We start from the raw sequence: 18641 nt of genomic DNA on the forward strand, positions 1-18641 counted from the left end.
ATGTGTAAAATGACAATAATCCATACATATGATTTGATTCAATATTGAATAATCAGGAATCCTTCCTTCTTTTTTACCAGAAAGATTGAAACTAAAGAATTTATGTCTTACTTGTTCATTACTTACTAAAAGGTTACAAATATTTCTTTCTCCAGTAGAAAGAGAATGAATGTTCATTTGATCTTGATCCTTGCGGAGTGAAAAAGAGACTGAACCGACCCTGTACGACTTTCCTGATAATATCCATAAATGACTTGTTTTTGGTAAGATATGGACATTACTATATCTAAATTCTGATGCATGGTATACATCGGTACTCCAATGCATTTCTCCTTCTGAGTCAGAATAAACATGTTTTCGAACCTTTTCCTTCAAATTCAAAGTGTATGTTCCCGCACGAATCTCAGCAATCACTTGTTCCGATTTTACATATTGATCATTTTGAACTAATAAAAAACTTTTTGGTGGAATAATCACATTATGTATAATATCGTCACTTTCAATAGTTACATACAAGTTTATAGAACATAGAAAAGCAGGATGCCCATGACGTGTACGTGTAGGATGAACCAAATCCTCATTGAATTTAATTTTTCCATTAGAAGGCGCTCGCACATGTTCCGCAGTACCCCCTGTGAATACTCCACCGGTATGAAAAGTTCTTAATGTTAGTTGAGTACCCGGTTCTCCAATAGATTGACCCGCAATAATACCTACAGCTTCTCCTAATTCCACTAAGTGGCCATGAGTAGGACTTTGGCCATAACATAATCGGCAGATCCAAGATGTATTCCTACAGGTAAAGGGGGTTCGAATAGATATTGGTTGTGTTTGAAAAGTTTTGAATCGATTGATAAGTCCAATTCCAATATCTTGATTTCTAACAGCAATGCATCGTGAACCTCTGTATATATCGTCTGCTAATACACGACCAATTAATGTTTGTATCAAAATTATTTCCGGCATCATTCCATTCTGGATATTCACCGAAATCCCTTGAATGGTACCGCAATCTGTTCGACGTACAACAATGTGTTGAACCACTTCAACAAGTCTGCGTGTAAGATATCCAGCATCCGATGTTCGTACAGCAGTATCTACAACCCCTTTACGGGCTCCGTAGCAAGAAATGATATATTCTGTTAAAGACAGTCCTTCGCGTAAATTGCTTTGAATAGGTAAATCAATCATTTGCCCTTGTGGATCCGACATTAATCCTCTCATACCTACTAATTGGTGTACTTGAGATGCATTTCCTCTAGCTCCTGAAAAAGACATTATATGGACTGGATTCAAGGGGTCGGTCATCCTAAAATTAGGATTCATTTCTTGTCTCAAATATTCACTAGTAGCATACCATATCTCAATGGATTGTCGTAATTTTTCTACCGCATGTACATTCCCATAATGATGATGTTTTTCCAAAATAAAAATTTGTTGTTCAGCATCTTGAACTAGCCATCCTTTAGAAGGTATTGTTAAAAGATCATCAATTCCTAATGAAATGGATGTAGCCGTAGCTTGACGGAATCCCAGAGTCTTTACTTGATCCAGGATGTGTGATGTATATGCCATTCCGAAGTGGTTTATTAATCTGCTAATAAGTCGTTTAATGGCAGTTCCACCTATCACTTTATTGTGAAAGACTAGATTGGCTCGTTCTGCCATAAGTACCTCCATATTCCACTCAGTGGGATTCGGTTCGACAATGGATTTGAGTCAATGATTGGAAAACTTCCTTTTCTTTATCTTGATTCGCGTAGAAATTTTAAAACTATGATCCTAGTTGAACCACGGAGACCTGAATTCCACACTGGTAGCATAAATTTACTTATCTTACATATCAACCATCTATATGATTAGATATACTGTATGAATAGGTCCGGCAAAAACCTTGTATAGCTTCTTCAATTTCTCGATAAAAAGAAATATGACCAACAGTGGTTCGAATGTATATACAACGAATTTCTTTTTTTGTACTTCTTACTACTAGATAATGCCCATAAATTTCATGATAGGTACCCAAAGATTCGTAGTGAACTTCGATAGGAACTTCTCTTGACGAAATAATGCGTTGATCTAATCGCCATCGGAACCACAAAGGACTATCGAAATCTATTCTTTTCTGTTGATAAGCTCCAATTGCATCATAGGAATTACAAAAAAAAGGTTCTTTTTTTTCGTATACTTATAGTTATTATCTCGAATTCTTTCATTTTTCGAATTTCTGCAATTACACGGATTATACCTATTTGAACAAATACCTCGACGATTCCCGCTCGTTAATACGTAAAGCCCAATAAGTATATCTTGAGTTGGTACGGAAATGGGATCCCCAATAGCTGGAGATAAGAGGTTCATATGAGAAAACATAAGTAAACGAGCTTCTGCTTGAGCCTCCAAAGATAAAGGCACATGAATAGCCATTTGATCCCCATCAAAGTCTGCATTGAATCCCTTACAAACTAATGGATGTAAACAAATAGCACGCCCTTCTACTAAAATGGGTTGGAATGCCTGTATGCCTAATCTATGCAGAGTAGGGGCTCTATTCAGCAATACGGGATGCCCCCGCATAACTTCTTGAAGTATTTCCCATACAATCGGTTCTTTTTCCCGAATTTTACTCTTAGCAATTCCTATGTTCGAAGCAAAATGTTTTCGAATTAGACCACGAATTAGAAATGTCTGGAAAAGTTCTATTGCTATTTCGCGAGGTAATCCACATCGATGTAATGAAAGTGATGGACCTACGACAATGACAGAACGTCCCGAATAATCAACCCGTTTGCCAAGCAGAGTCTCGCGAAATCTTCCCTCTTTGCCCTCAATTATATCGGAAAATGATTTGTAAACCTTATTATGACCGTCCTTCATTGGTTGTCCGCGGATTCCATTATCAAGAAGTGTATCCACGGCTTCTTGTACCAATTTTTCCTGACACATTACTAATTCTCCTGGTGTAGATCTACTTGTTGTTAATAGATCGATAAGAGTATTATTCCGATAGATAACTCTTCTATAGAGTTCATTAATATCCGAGCTCATTAGCTTACCCCCATCTATTTGAATAATGGGTCTCAATTCGGGAGGAAGAACTGGTAAGAGACATAAAACCATCCATTCTGGTTCTATATTTGTTCGGATAAAATGTTTAGCTAATTCTATGCGTCGAACCAAAAAATTCTTTCTTCTTCCAACTTTTCGATCTTCCCATTCATTTTCATTGTCCATGGATCCCTCTTCTCCTAATTCTTTCCATTCTATCAACGAAGAATCAATAAGAATTCTCAAATCCAGATCGGCTAATTGTTCTCGGATAGCACCCGCTCCACTTGAAATTTCTCGATTTCGAAATATATCGAAACCTTGGGTAGAAAAAAAAATAGGTATGCTGTGTTTCCAGGATTGTATTTCATATTCGAATGGACCTCGTAATCGTAAGAAAGTGGGTTTTTTAACTACGGGCCTAGCAAACGAAAAATTTGGATAGGATCCAATCCAATAGGATCTCCCCCTTTCAAAATCGGACGTGAAGGTTTCCTCTCATCCGGCTCAAGTAGTTATACCAAATAAAGATAAAGCAAAGGGTTTCCACTTTCAAATTCTATAAAACCCCTAATCTAAAATAAAAGGTTTACTCTTTACTCAAGTTCTCAATAAAGACTAATCAACATTTCATTGATGCATTCTTTTTCTTTTTTTATATTTTCTGAATTATTTATCCAATTCTCAATTACGACAGAAAAGAAATGAAATGTAAAATTCTTGAGTAGTCTATCCCCCTTCGAATGGGGAATCCCCTAAAATGGAATCATTCATTAAAGGGAGTATCCTGGAATTCATAAGGGATTTCCTTGTCTATGTATCATTCCATTTGATCTTTTAGGTCCAGACGTCACCTCGACGGTTATGCTATGATGTCCTTAAGCCTATATGCGATAGATAGGCTTCTGCAACCATGATATATTTGCTTATTAGAACATAATTTCAGTTCTTTCTAAAAAAGATGGAATAGTGAATTCCACAAAAAAAGTATTTCTTTTTCTTTCACGAGATACGTGCAGCTAGAAATTCATATTTATTTGTTACTGAATCGACCATAGACCAATTCCCTTTTATTTGGGAGTATTCAATACATCCATAATTCTGAGCTTCATATTACTCATTTCAAGAGACATGTCAGATTTAGGGCATCCCAATTCAATTGAATGGAATGACAGTTTCTCATTCGGAATCTGTACAATAGGAATTTTGATCAAATCACACATCGCAGTATACTAGACCCTCTAATTCTTTAAGAGGTTTATCTAAAAGATTCGCGATATAACTAGGAAGCCGTTTCAAATACCACACATGAGTTACTAGGCATGCCAGTTTTATATAGCCCATTTGATATCTACGTATCCGAGAATCAATAAATTCTACTCCGCATTGTTCACAAAATTTGGGATCGTCCTTTTTATCTCTGATTACTCGATAATTTCCACAAGCACAAATCCCACTTTTTATAGGCCCAAAAATTCTTTCACAAAATAATCCATCTTTTTCAGGCTTATTGGTTTTGTAATGAAAAGTATAGGGTTTTTTTACCTCCCCAACTATCTCTCCATTAGGTAGGATTTTTTTTGCCCAAGCACTTATTTGTTGAGGAGAAACTGATCCAATTCGGAGTTGTTGATGTTTATACTGATCAATCATAGAATAAAAATTCTGATTCAGTTCAATTAAGCTTCCTTCCTATAAATCCGGAAGTTCTTCTCAGATACAAGGAAATGATTCAGTTCCATAACCAAAGATCGTAGTTCTCGAACGAGCAATCGAAAAGATTCTGGAGCATCCGTAGGTTTAGGTATTGTTCCTCCAATGATCGTAGTACCGAGTACTTCTTGGCGAGCTTTAATATGATCCGATTTATAAGTAAGCATCTCTTGTAACATATGAGCAACACCAAATCCCTCCAGGGCCCAAACTTCCATTTCGCCTACCCGTTGTCCTCCCCGTTTGGCCCTTCCTCTAAGGGGTTGTTGCGTAACAAGTGCATAATGTCCACTGGAACGTCCATGTATTTTATCATCAACTTGATGAATTAATTTCAAGATATAAGGCTTTCCCATTAGAACAGGCTTTTTAAAAGAATTCCCTGTTCTTCCATCAAATATTCTGCTTTTTCCCGGATCCTCGGGTTCAAATATCCATGGATTCGATGTTTGTTTACTGGCTTCATATAATTCAGAAAACACTAGTTTTCTCGAAGCCTCTTGTTCATATCTTTCATCAAAAGGTGCTATTCGATAATGTCTATCTAGCATACTTCCCGCTAACCCGAGTGAGGATTCAAATATCTGTCCTACATTCATTCGTGAAGGTACCCCTAATGGATTGAAGACCATATCAACGGATCTTCCGTCTTGCAAATAAGGCATATCCTGTCTAGACAAAATCTTTGAAACGATACCCTTATTTCCATGTCTCCCGGCCACTTTATCGCCTACTTTAATTTCATTTCTGTAAATATATATACCATCATTCTGGATTAAACTGGCGATACCCCATTTTTTTGTGGATCCATCTCATCTATCAATAACTCGACCTATCCCCTTATAGGTATTGTTTTTTACAAGTTATCTTTGAGGTGGATACCTGAATGCCAATATTAGCTCGTAATAATCTATCTTCCAGGGGAATACAGGGGATTCTTCGCCTATATTGATTAATGGTTACCCACTAAAGATAAATCGCCCAGTTTCGACCCAATGATCCAGTGGTATACAATTCCATTTTTTTGTTAATATTACAGAAACGTGAAATTAAAGTTGGCGATAAAGTGGCCGGGAGACATGGAAATAAGGGTATCGTTTCAAAGATTTTGTCTAGACAGGATATGCCTTATTTGCAAGACGGAAGATCCGTTGATATGGTCTTCAATCCATTAGGGGTACCTTCACGAATGAATGTAGGACAGATATTTGAATCCTCACTCGGGTTAGCGGGAAGTATGCTAGATAGACATTATCGAATAGCACCTTTTGATGAAAGATATGAACAAGAGGCTTCGAGAAAACTAGTGTTTTCTGAATTATATGAAGCCAGTAAACAAACATCGAATCCATGGATATTTGAACCCGAGGATCCGGGAAAAAGCAGAATATTTGATGGAAGAACAGGGAATTCTTTTAAAAAGCCTGTTCTAATGGGAAAGCCTTATATCTTGAAATTAATTCATCAAGTTGATGATAAAATACATGGACGTTCCAGTGGACATTATGCACTTGTTACGCAACAACCCCTTAGAGGAAGGGCCAAACGGGGAGGACAACGGGTAGGCGAAATGGAAGTTTGGGCCCTGGAGGGATTTGGTGTTGCTCATATGTTACAAGAGATGCTTACTTATAAATCGGATCATATTAAAGCTCGCCAAGAAGTACTCGGTACTACGATCATTGGAGGAACAATACCTAAACCTACGGATGCTCCAGAATCTTTTCGATTGCTCGTTCGAGAACTACGATCTTTGGTTATGGAACTGAATCATTTCCTTGTATCTGAGAAGAACTTCCGGATTTATAGGAAGGAAGCTTAATTGAACTGAATCAGAATTTTTATTCTATGATTGATCAGTATAAACATCAACAACTCCGAATTGGATCAGTTTCTCCTCAACAAATAAGTGCTTGGGCAAAAAAAATCCTACCTAATGGAGAGATAGTTGGGGAGGTAAAAAAACCCTATACTTTTCATTACAAAACCAATAAGCCTGAAAAAGATGGATTATTTTGTGAAAGAATTTTTGGGCCTATAAAAAGTGGGATTTGTGCTTGTGGAAATTATCGAGTAATCAGAGATAAAAAGGACGATCCCAAATTTTGTGAACAATGCGGAGTAGAATTTATTGATTCTCGGATACGTAGATATCAAATGGGCTATATAAAACTGGCATGCCTAGTAACTCATGTGTGGTATTTGAAACGGCTTCCTAGTTATATCGCGAATCTTTTAGATAAACCTCTTAAAGAATTAGAGGGTCTAGTATACTGCGATGTGTGATTTGATCAAAATTCCTATTGTACAGATTCCGAATGAGAAACTGTCATTCCATTCAATTGAATTGGGATGCCCTAAATCTGACATGTCTCTTGAAATGAGTAATATGAAGCTCAGAATTATGGATGTATTGAATACTCCCAAATAAAAGGGAATTGGTCTATGGTCGATTCAGTAACAAATAAATATGAATTTCTAGCTGCACGTATCTCGTGAAAGAAAAAGAAATACTTTTTTTGTGGAATTCACTATTCCATCTTTTTTAGAAAGAACTGAAATTATGTTCTAATAAGCAAATATATCATGGTTGCAGAAGCCTATCTATCGCATATAGGCTTAAGGACATCATAGCATAACCGTCGAGGTGACGTCTGGACCTAAAAGATCAAATGGAATGATACATAGACAAGGAAATCCCTTATGAATTCCAGGATACTCCCTTTAATGAATGATTCCATTTTAGGGGATTCCCCATTCGAAGGGGGATAGACTACTCAAGAATTTTACATTTCATTTCTTTTCTGTCGTAATTGAGAATTGGATAAATAATTCAGAAAATATAAAAAAAGAAAAAGAATGCATCAATGAAATGTTGATTAGTCTTTATTGAGAACTTGAGTAAAGAGTAAACCTTTTATTTTAGATTAGGGGTTTTATAGAATTTGAAAGTGGAAACCCTTTGCTTTATCTTTATTTGGTATAACTACTTGAGCCGGATGAGAGGAAACCTTCACGTCCGATTTTGAAAGGGGGAGATCCTATTGGATTGGATCCTATCCAAATTTTTCGTTTGCTAGGCCCGTAGTTAAAAAACCCACTTTCTTACGATTACGAGGTCCATTCGAATATGAAATACAATCCTGGAAACACAGCATACCTATTTTTTTTTCTACCCAAGGTTTCGATATATTTCGAAATCGAGAAATTTCAAGTGGAGCGGGTGCTATCCGAGAACAATTAGCCGATCTGGATTTGAGAATTCTTATTGATTCTTCGTTGATAGAATGGAAAGAATTAGGAGAAGAGGGATCCATGGACAATGAAAATGAATGGGAAGATCGAAAAGTTGGAAGAAGAAAGAATTTTTTGGTTCGACGCATAGAATTAGCTAAACATTTTATCCGAACAAATATAGAACCAGAATGGATGGTTTTATGTCTCTTACCAGTTCTTCCTCCCGAATTGAGACCCATTATTCAAATAGATGGGGGTAAGCTAATGAGCTCGGATATTAATGAACTCTATAGAAGAGTTATCTATCGGAATAATACTCTTATCGATCTATTAACAACAAGTAGATCTACACCAGGAGAATTAGTAATGTGTCAGGAAAAATTGGTACAAGAAGCCGTGGATACACTTCTTGATAATGGAATCCGCGGACAACCAATGAAGGACGGTCATAATAAGGTTTACAAATCATTTTCCGATATAATTGAGGGCAAAGAGGGAAGATTTCGCGAGACTCTGCTTGGCAAACGGGTTGATTATTCGGGACGTTCTGTCATTGTCGTAGGTCCATCACTTTCATTACATCGATGTGGATTACCTCGCGAAATAGCAATAGAACTTTTCCAGACATTTCTAATTCGTGGTCTAATTCGAAAACATTTTGCTTCGAACATAGGAATTGCTAAGAGTAAAATTCGGGAAAAAGAACCGATTGTATGGGAAATACTTCAAGAAGTTATGCGGGGGCATCCCGTATTGCTGAATAGAGCCCCTACTCTGCATAGATTAGGCATACAGGCATTCCAACCCATTTTAGTAGAAGGGCGTGCTATTTGTTTACATCCATTAGTTTGTAAGGGATTCAATGCAGACTTTGATGGGGATCAAATGGCTATTCATGTGCCTTTATCTTTGGAGGCTCAAGCAGAAGCTCGTTTACTTATGTTTTCTCATATGAACCTCTTATCTCCAGCTATTGGGGATCCCATTTCCGTACCAACTCAAGATATACTTATTGGGCTTTACGTATTAACGAGCGGGAATCGTCGAGGTATTTGTTCAAATAGGTATAATCCGTGTAATTGCAGAAATTCGAAAAATGAAAGAATTCGAGATAATAACTATAAGTATACGAAAAAAAAAGAACCTTTTTTTTGTAATTCCTATGATGCAATTGGAGCTTATCAACAGAAAAGAATAGATTTCGATAGTCCTTTGTGGTTCCGATGGCGATTAGATCAACGCATTATTTCGTCAAGAGAAGTTCCTATCGAAGTTCACTACGAATCTTTGGGTACCTATCATGAAATTTATGGGCATTATCTAGTAGTAAGAAGTACAAAAAAAGAAATTCGTTGTATATACATTCGAACCACTGTTGGTCATATTTCTTTTTATCGAGAAATTGAAGAAGCTATACAAGGTTTTTGCCGGACCTATTCATACAGTATATCTAATCATATAGATGGTTGATATGTAAGATAAGTAAATTTATGCTACCAGTGTGGAATTCAGGTCTCCGTGGTTCAACTAGGATCATAGTTTTAAAATTTCTACGCGAATCAAGATAAAGAAAAGGAAGTTTTCCAATCATTGACTCAAATCCATTGTCGAACCGAATCCCACTGAGTGGAATATGGAGGTACTTATGGCAGAACGAGCCAATCTAGTCTTTCACAATAAAGTGATAGGTGGAACTGCCATTAAACGACTTATTAGCAGATTAATAAACCACTTCGGAATGGCATATACATCACACATCCTGGATCAAGTAAAGACTCTGGGATTCCGTCAAGCTACGGCTACATCCATTTCATTAGGAATTGATGATCTTTTAACAATACCTTCTAAAGGATGGCTAGTTCAAGATGCTGAACAACAAATTTTTATTTTGGAAAAACATCATCATTATGGGAATGTACATGCGGTAGAAAAATTACGACAATCCATTGAGATATGGTATGCTACTAGTGAATATTTGAGACAAGAAATGAATCCTAATTTTAGGATGACCGACCCCTTGAATCCAGTCCATATAATGTCTTTTTCAGGAGCTAGAGGAAATGCATCTCAAGTACACCAATTAGTAGGTATGAGAGGATTAATGTCGGATCCACAAGGGCAAATGATTGATTTACCTATTCAAAGCAATTTACGCGAAGGACTGTCTTTAACAGAATATATCATTTCTTGCTACGGAGCCCGTAAAGGGGTTGTAGATACTGCTGTACGAACATCGGATGCTGGATATCTTACACGCAGACTTGTTGAAGTGGTTCAACACATTGTTGTACGTCGAACAGATTGCGGTACCATTCAAGGGATTTCGGTGAATATCCAGAATGGAATGATGCCGGAAATAATTTTGATACAAACATTAATTGGTCGTGTATTAGCAGACGATATATACAGAGGTTCACGATGCATTGCTGTTAGAAATCAAGATATTGGAATTGGACTTATCAATCGATTCAAAACTTTTCAAACACAACCAATATCTATTCGAACCCCCTTTACCTGTAGGAATACATCTTGGATCTGCCGATTATGTTATGGCCAAAGTCCTACTCATGGCCACTTAGTGGAATTAGGAGAAGCTGTAGGTATTATTGCGGGTCAATCTATTGGAGAACCGGGTACTCAACTAACATTAAGAACTTTTCATACCGGTGGAGTATTCACAGGGGGTACTGCGGAACATGTGCGAGCGCCTTCTAATGGAAAAATTAAATTCAATGAGGATTTGGTTCATCCTACACGTACACGTCATGGGCATCCTGCTTTTCTATGTTCTATAAACTTGTATGTAACTATTGAAAGTGACGATATTATACATAATGTGATTATTCCACCAAAAAGTTTTTTATTAGTTCAAAATGATCAATATGTAAAATCGGAACAAGTGATTGCTGAGATTCGTGCGGGAACATACACTTTGAATTTGAAGGAAAAGGTTCGAAAACATGTTTATTCTGACTCAGAAGGAGAAATGCATTGGAGTACCGATGTATACCATGCATCAGAATTTAGATATAGTAATGTCCATATCTTACCAAAAACAAGTCATTTATGGATATTATCAGGAAAGTCGTACAGGGTCGGTTCAGTCTCTTTTTCACTCCGCAAGGATCAAGATCAAATGAACATTCATTCTCTTTCTACTGGAGAAAGAAATATTTGTAACCTTTTAGTAAGTAATGAACAAGTAAGACATAAATTCTTTAGTTTCAATCTTTCTGGTAAAAAAGAAGGAAGGATTCCTGATTATTCAATATTGAATCAAATCATATGTATGGATTATTGTCATTTTACACATCTTGCTATTTTCCATGACACTTCGGATTTATTAGCAAAGAGGCGAAGAAATAGATTCATCATTCCATTTCCATTCCAATCGATTCAAGAACGAGACAAAGAACTAATGTCCCCTTCCGGTATCTCGATTGAAATACCAATCAATGGTATTTTTCGTAGAAATAGTATTCTTGCTTATTTCGATGATCCTCAATACCGAACGCAGAGTTCAGGAATTACAAAATATAGGACTATAGGAATAAATTCCATTTTTAAAAAAGAGGATTTTTTAATTGAGTATCAAGGAGTTAAAGAATTTAAGCCAAAATACCAAATCAAAGTAGATCGATTTTTTTTCATTCCCGAGGAAGTGCATATTTTACCCGAATCTTCTTCCATAATGATACGGAACAATAGTATCGTTGGAGTAGATACACCAATAACTTTAAATATAAGAAGTCGAGTAGGTGGATTGGTCCAAATGGAGAAGAAAAAAAAAAAGATTGAAGTAAAAATATTTTCCGGGGATATCTATTTTACTGGAGAGATGGATAAGATATCCCGACACAGTGCCATCTTGATACCATCCGGAACGGTAAAACAAAATTCAAAGGAAGCAAAAAAAATGAAAAATTGGATCTATGTCCAATGGATCACAATTACCAAAAAAAAGTATTTTGTTTTGGTTCGACCCGTAATTCTATATGAAATAGCGGACGGTATCCATTTAGTAAAACTTTTTCCCCAAGATAGGTTCCAGGAAAGAAATGATCTGGAACTTAAAGTTATTAATTATATTCTTTCTGGAAATGGAAAATCAATTCCGGGAATTTCTAATACAAGGATTCAATTAGTTCGGACTTGTTTAGTCTTGAATTGGGATCAAGACAAAACAAGTTCTTCTATCGAAAATGCCCACGCTTCTTTTGTTCAAGTAAGTACAAATGGTTTGATTAGGGATTTCCTAAGAATTGACTTAGTGAAATCTCATATTTCATATATCAGAAAAAGAAATGATCCGTCCAGTTCAGGATTGATCTCAGATAATGAGTCGGATCGGACCTTTATCAATCCATTTTTTTCTATTTATTCGAAGGCAAAAATTCAACAATCACTTAGACAAAATCACGGAACTATTCGTATGTTGTTGAATAGAAATGAGAAATGTCGATCTTTGATAATTTTGTCATCATCTAATTGTTTTCAAATAGGACCATTCAACGATAGAAAATATTACAATGGGATAAAAGAAGGAATTCAAAAAATTCAAATAGATTCCATAATTCCAATTAAGAATTTGTTTGGTCCTTTAGGAATAGCCCTTCAAGTTGCAAATTATTATTCATTTTTTCGTTTAATAACTCATAATCAGATCTTAATGAATAATAATTTGCAACTTGACAAATTAAAGGAAACTCTTCAAGTATTCAAATATTATTTAATGGACGAAAATGAGAGAATTTATAAACCTGATAGATGCAGTAATATCGTTTTAAATCCATTCTATTTGAATTGGCATTTTATCCATCACAATTATTATGAAAAAACGTTTCCAATAATAAGTCTTGGGCAATTTATTTGTGAAAATGTATGTATAGTGCAAACGAAAAATGCACCACACTTAAAATCGGGTCAAGTTCTAACTATTCAAATGGATTCTGTAGGAATAAGATCGGCTAACCCTTATTTGGCAACTCCAGGAGCAACTGTTCATGGACATTATGGAGAAATACTTTATGAAGGAGATATATTAGTTACATTTATATATGAAAAATCGAGATCTGGTGATATAACACAAGGTCTTCCAAAAGTAGAACAGGTATTAGAAGTGCGTTCAATTGATTCAATATCGATGAAGCTAGAAAAGAGAGTTGACACTTGGAACGGATATATAACAAGAATTCTCGGCATTCCTTGGGGATTCTTGATCGGTGCCGAGTTAACTATAGCGCAAAGTCGTATTTCTTTGGTTAATAAAATTCAAAAAGTTTATCGATCCCAGGGAGTTCACATCCATAATAGACATATAGAAATTATTGTGCGTCAAATAACATCAAAAGTCTTGGTTTCAGAAAATGGAATGTCTAATGTTTTTTCACCCGGCGAACTAATTGGATTGTTGCGAGCCGAACGAGCGGGCCGTGCCTTGGAAGAAGCAACTTGCTACCGAGCTCTATTATTGGGAATAACAAAAACATCTCTGAATACTCAAAGTTTTATATCTGAAGCAAGTTTTCAAGAAACTGCTAGAGTTTTAGCAAAAGCCGCTCTCCGGGGTCGTATAGATTGGTTGAAAGGTCTGAAAGAGAACGTTGTTTTAGGGGGAATGATACCCGTTGGTACCGGATTAAAAAGAATAATGCACCGTTCAAAGCCAAGGCAACATAACAAGATTACCTTGGAATCAAAAAAGAAAAATTTATTCGAGGACGAAATGAGAGATATTTTGTTCCACCACAGAGAATTCTTTTTTTTCATTTCAAAGAATTTATGCGATACATCAGAACAATCTAAGATTTAATGATTCCTAAGAGCGGATTCATCCCCCTACCCTAAATGCGATCATTTTTGGGGGTAGTAAAAGAAAGATAATAAAAAAAAAGAATAATAAATAGAAAAAAATGGTCTAATCATGTATCAATGGCCAATCTTCGGTAGAAGAGAAGGTTCCATCGGAACAATTTTTTATTTCTATTTCACGATACCTGGTCTTTTTTTTTCTATTTTTTTTTTTTTTTGAAAAAAAAAAGTGTGGGGATAAATATAAATGACAAAAAGATATTGGAACATAATTTTGGAAGAGATGATGGAAGCAGGAGTTCATTTTGGCCACGGTACTAGAAAATGGAATCCTAAAATGGAACCTTATATATCTGCAAAGCGTAAGGGTATTCATATTACAAATCTTACTAGAACTGCTCGGTTTTTATCAGAAGCTTGTGATTTAGTTTTTGACGCAGCAAGTAAGGGAAAACAATTCTTAATTGTTGGTACCAAAAAAAAAGCAGCTGATTCAGTAGCGCGGGCGGCAATAAGAGCTCGGTGTCATTATGTTAATAAAAAATGGCTCGGCGGTATGTTAACGAATTGGTATACTACAGAAACGAGACTTCATAAGTTCAGGGACTTGAGAATGCAACAAAAGACGGGGAGACTCAACTGTTTTCCAAAAAGAGATGCTGCTATATTGAAAAGACAATTATCTCATTTGGAAACATATCTTGGTGGCATTAAATATATGACGGGGTTACCCGATATTGTAATAATCGTCGATCAGCAAGAAGAATATACGGCTCTTCGAGAATGTATAACTTTGGAAATTCCAACGATTTGTTTAATCGATACAAATTGTGACCCGGACCTCGCCGATATTTCGATTCCAGCTAATGATGATGCTATAGCCTCAATCCGATTAATTCTTAACAAATTAATATTTGCAATTTGTGAGGGTCGTTCTAGCTATATACGAAATTTTTGATTAATAATAAGATAAATGAATTATTTGATTTGGTTGGGGAGATTCATAGATTTATGAAATCGGTTATTATACTATTACTAAATCGCACAAAAGAAAGAGAAAAATATAAAAAGAACAAACGGAAATATTATGTGATTAGTCGGTATTCAAAATCAAAAATGAAAGTAGACAAATCAAAAAGGAAAGGAGATGGTTGAATTAAAATAATTCCCTTTCAATTTCAATTTCTTTTAAGAGGGCAGGACAATATGAATGTTTTATTATGTTCCATCAACACATTAAAAAGATTATACGATATATCTGCTGTGGAAGTGGGTCAACATTTCTATTGGCAAATAGGGGGTTTCCAAGTGCATGCCCAAGTACTTATTACTTCTTGGGTTGTAATTGCTATCTTATTAGTTTCAGTCATTCTAGTTGTTCGAAATCTGCAAACCATTCCCACTTTTGGTCAGAATTTTTTTGAATATGTTCTTGAATTCATTCGAGACGTGAGCAAAAGTCAGATTGGAGACGAATATGGTCCGTGGGTTCCATTTATTGGAACTATGTTTTTATTTATTTTTGTTTCTAATTGGTCAGGGGCTCTTTTGCCTTGGAAAATAATACAGTTACCTCACGGGGAGTTAGCTGCGCCCACAAATGATATAAATACTACCGTTGCATTAGCTTTACTTGCGTCAGTAGCATATTTCTATGCGGGTCTTTCAAAAAAAGGATTAGCTTATTTTAGTAAATACATCCAACCAACTCCAATCCTTTTACCGATTAACATCTTAGAAGATTTCACAAAACCCTTATCGCTTAGTTTTCGACTTTTCGGAAATATATTAGCTGATGAATTAGTAGTTGTTGTTCTTGTTTCTTTAGTGCCTTTAGTAGTTCCTATACCTGTCATGTTCCTTGGATTATTTACAAGCGGTATTCAAGCTCTTATTTTTGCTACTTTAGCTGCGGCTTATATAGGTGAATCCATGGAAGGCCATCATTGACTAGTTGTCGAAAAAAGTCTTTTTCGTTTAGCCCACCGCACATACACTGCGGCTCAAGATAATCTATTTTGGGAACAACATATATAATAGAAAGAAATTTGGAATAATAATAAAGAAAAAGGGTTATTCTCCCCCCCCCCCCAAAAAAAATAAAGATGCAATAAAGTATAAATAAAATCAATATACAATTTAATGTAATAGTAAAATAGAAAAGATTACCAGAAAATTGTAAAAAAACTAGGAAAGAGATCCATCCAAAAGATCTTTTTCCTAGTTTTCCTAAAAAGACTTTTTGTTTGACCTATTTCGATTTTCCTCCAATGAATATTTTTTTTTGTATTGTTATATTTTGTTTTGTTCATTCCATTTTTTGTTCATTCAATTATAACTATAACATATTAAATATTATTCTATATATATTATTAGATTATTTATTACTATTATTAGATATTAGATTCGATTATATATATAGAATTTAGATATATATATCTAATTCGATTAAGATATATTAGTATATTAGATATTCTATATTAGAAAAGTATAATATTTACATGTGATAAAAATATGCTATATAGAACTAGAACAGATTCCCGTTTCATTCATTCACATTCAATTTAACGATTGACCAAAAGATAATTCAAAAAAGAATTACATTTTTATCACTCAAATTCCAATATTTCTCTGCAATAATTCAGTCTAACGAATTGATTTCGATTTTGTATATCCATATCGGATAATAATAAAAGGATGAAAGAAGGATTTTCAAAAAAAAACCAAGATTCAAAAAAAATAGAGTAGGAGTGGGGGAAGTCAAACTGGGTATATATAATCCAATCACTATAAAACAACTCCTTCTTTTTTTTTTTAGATTTCAAATAATGATTCTCGAATCTGATTGAAACTAAAACACAAATAATTGGTTTACGGCATGGAAGAAATACATGTATATGTGATATTATATATAAACTAGTTATATATGAACTAACTATATATCTAAAAAAACTAACATTATATATCTAAAATTGCCCTGCTACTACTGTCAATTTCGATAGGGATTTAAAAAACAAAGTCCTTCCGTTTCATCTCTAATTATGAATTGAATAGTAAGAAATTCAAAAAAAAAAAGAACGAAGAATTCAAAGAAGAGTTCCAAATTTAGGGTAAGATAAAAACTAAAATTGTATGGATTCACAAAAAAACTACGTGGATAGAAAAGAAAAAATGAATATCGAACTAATTTGGATAGTTCAATAACTATTGTTATTTCAATTCGGAATTCTTAATTATTTCAACTGGATAAATCCTGGTGATTGAGTAATTAAGTCATAATTTATTGGTTGATTATATCATTAACTATTTCTTTTCTTTATTATTATTTATTTTTTATTTGGGGTGCGAGGAACTTATCATGAATCCACTGATTTCTGCCGCTTCCGTTATTGCTGCTGGGTTGGCCGTCGGGCTTGCTTCTATTGGACCTGGGGTTGGTCAAGGCACTGCTGCAGGGCAAGCTGTAGAAGGGATTGCGCGACAACCAGAGGCAGAGGGAAAAATACGGGGTACTTTATTGCTTAGTCTGGCTTTTATGGAAGCTTTAACAATTTATGGATTGGTTGTAGCATTAGCGCTTTTATTTGCGAATCCTTTTGTTTAGTTTAATCTTAAAAAAATAAATATATATATCCTTTTTCCGTGGACTTGCTTTGCTGTTCTTGCTTTGTCGAATTATATTAAGATTTCACTCTGATTTGTCTTCTTCCTTCTCTTTTTTAGCCCCCCTTTTTTAGTTTTATAAAATTTATCGAAAGTGTTAAAAACAACTATAAGAGATTTATGTAATTGACATAAGAAGTGGTATCGAATTCTACTAAGTATCATTCTTATAGGGAATCCTCCAATTGATTGATCAATTCAAATAATATATATATTAATATATACATATCTAAATAGATATATATATTTAGATATGTATTAATAGAATATTATTATTATTAAATGAATATTATTACTATTCATATTATTACTTATAATTACTAATAATTAATATGAATTTTTAGTAAAGAATGATATTTTTATTATATATAATAAAAATATCATATAAAAAAGAAATAACTAAAAAATAAAAAAATAGGAATTGTAGAAGGATAATTAGTCTATCCATAAAAGGAGATGAGATCATATGAAAAATATAACCGATTCTTTCCTTTACTTGGGCTACTGGCGATCCGCCGGAAGTTTCGGGTTTAATACCGATATTTTAGCAACAAATCCAATAAATCTAAGCGTAGTGCTAGGTGTATTGGTTTTTTTTGGAAAGGGAGTGTGTGCGAGTTGTTAATTTCAAAGAATAGATTGGATCCAACCAATTGCACTTTTTTTTTCGTTATAACTAAGAAAATGTGCATAATCCCGCGAATTACTTCTCAATAAATTTTATTTTTTGAAAAAAAAAAAATATTTAAGAACCATAGCATTTCGCGATTCATTAGTAAATCCACTTTGATTCTCTATTAACCCAAAATTTTGGACTATTACCATGGTTAAAGTAAACAATTTGAAGTCTAGACGCAGTGTAGTACTCTTTCTACCACTATGTTAATACAGAAATGAAATGATTTCAAAAAAATTTTTACAATTTTTCGATATAGAACACTCATGTCGATAAAACAGCTTGAACCCTCTTTACGGTGAAAAATTGTAAAAACGTTCAATTTCACCCTCCATTTATACAATGCGGAATCGATGACCTATGTATAAATTTATAAGAATTCTTTGGATTTGAAGAAAAAAAACAACTTTGCTGACAATTATTTTTTTGGTCAGAAGAGTCCTCCGAATATTCTGGTCTTGTATTGGTAATCGTTTTAAATATTTTTTCAATC

At 34.6% G+C, this 18641-nt stretch overlaps 1 pseudogene; it reads left to right on the forward strand.

Annotated features, from left to right (window-relative positions):
* Nucleotides 1–7591: 7591 nt before the first annotated feature.
* Nucleotides 7592–14846, forward strand: LOC113866594 (annotated as a pseudogene).
* Nucleotides 14847–18641: the final 3795 nt, after the last annotated feature.

This window comes from Abrus precatorius, unplaced genomic scaffold (assembly GCF_003935025.1).
Source record: "Abrus precatorius isolate BTA unplaced genomic scaffold, Abrus_2018 Scaffold0, whole genome shotgun sequence".
Taxonomy (NCBI): Eukaryota; Viridiplantae; Streptophyta; class Magnoliopsida; order Fabales; family Fabaceae; genus Abrus; species Abrus precatorius.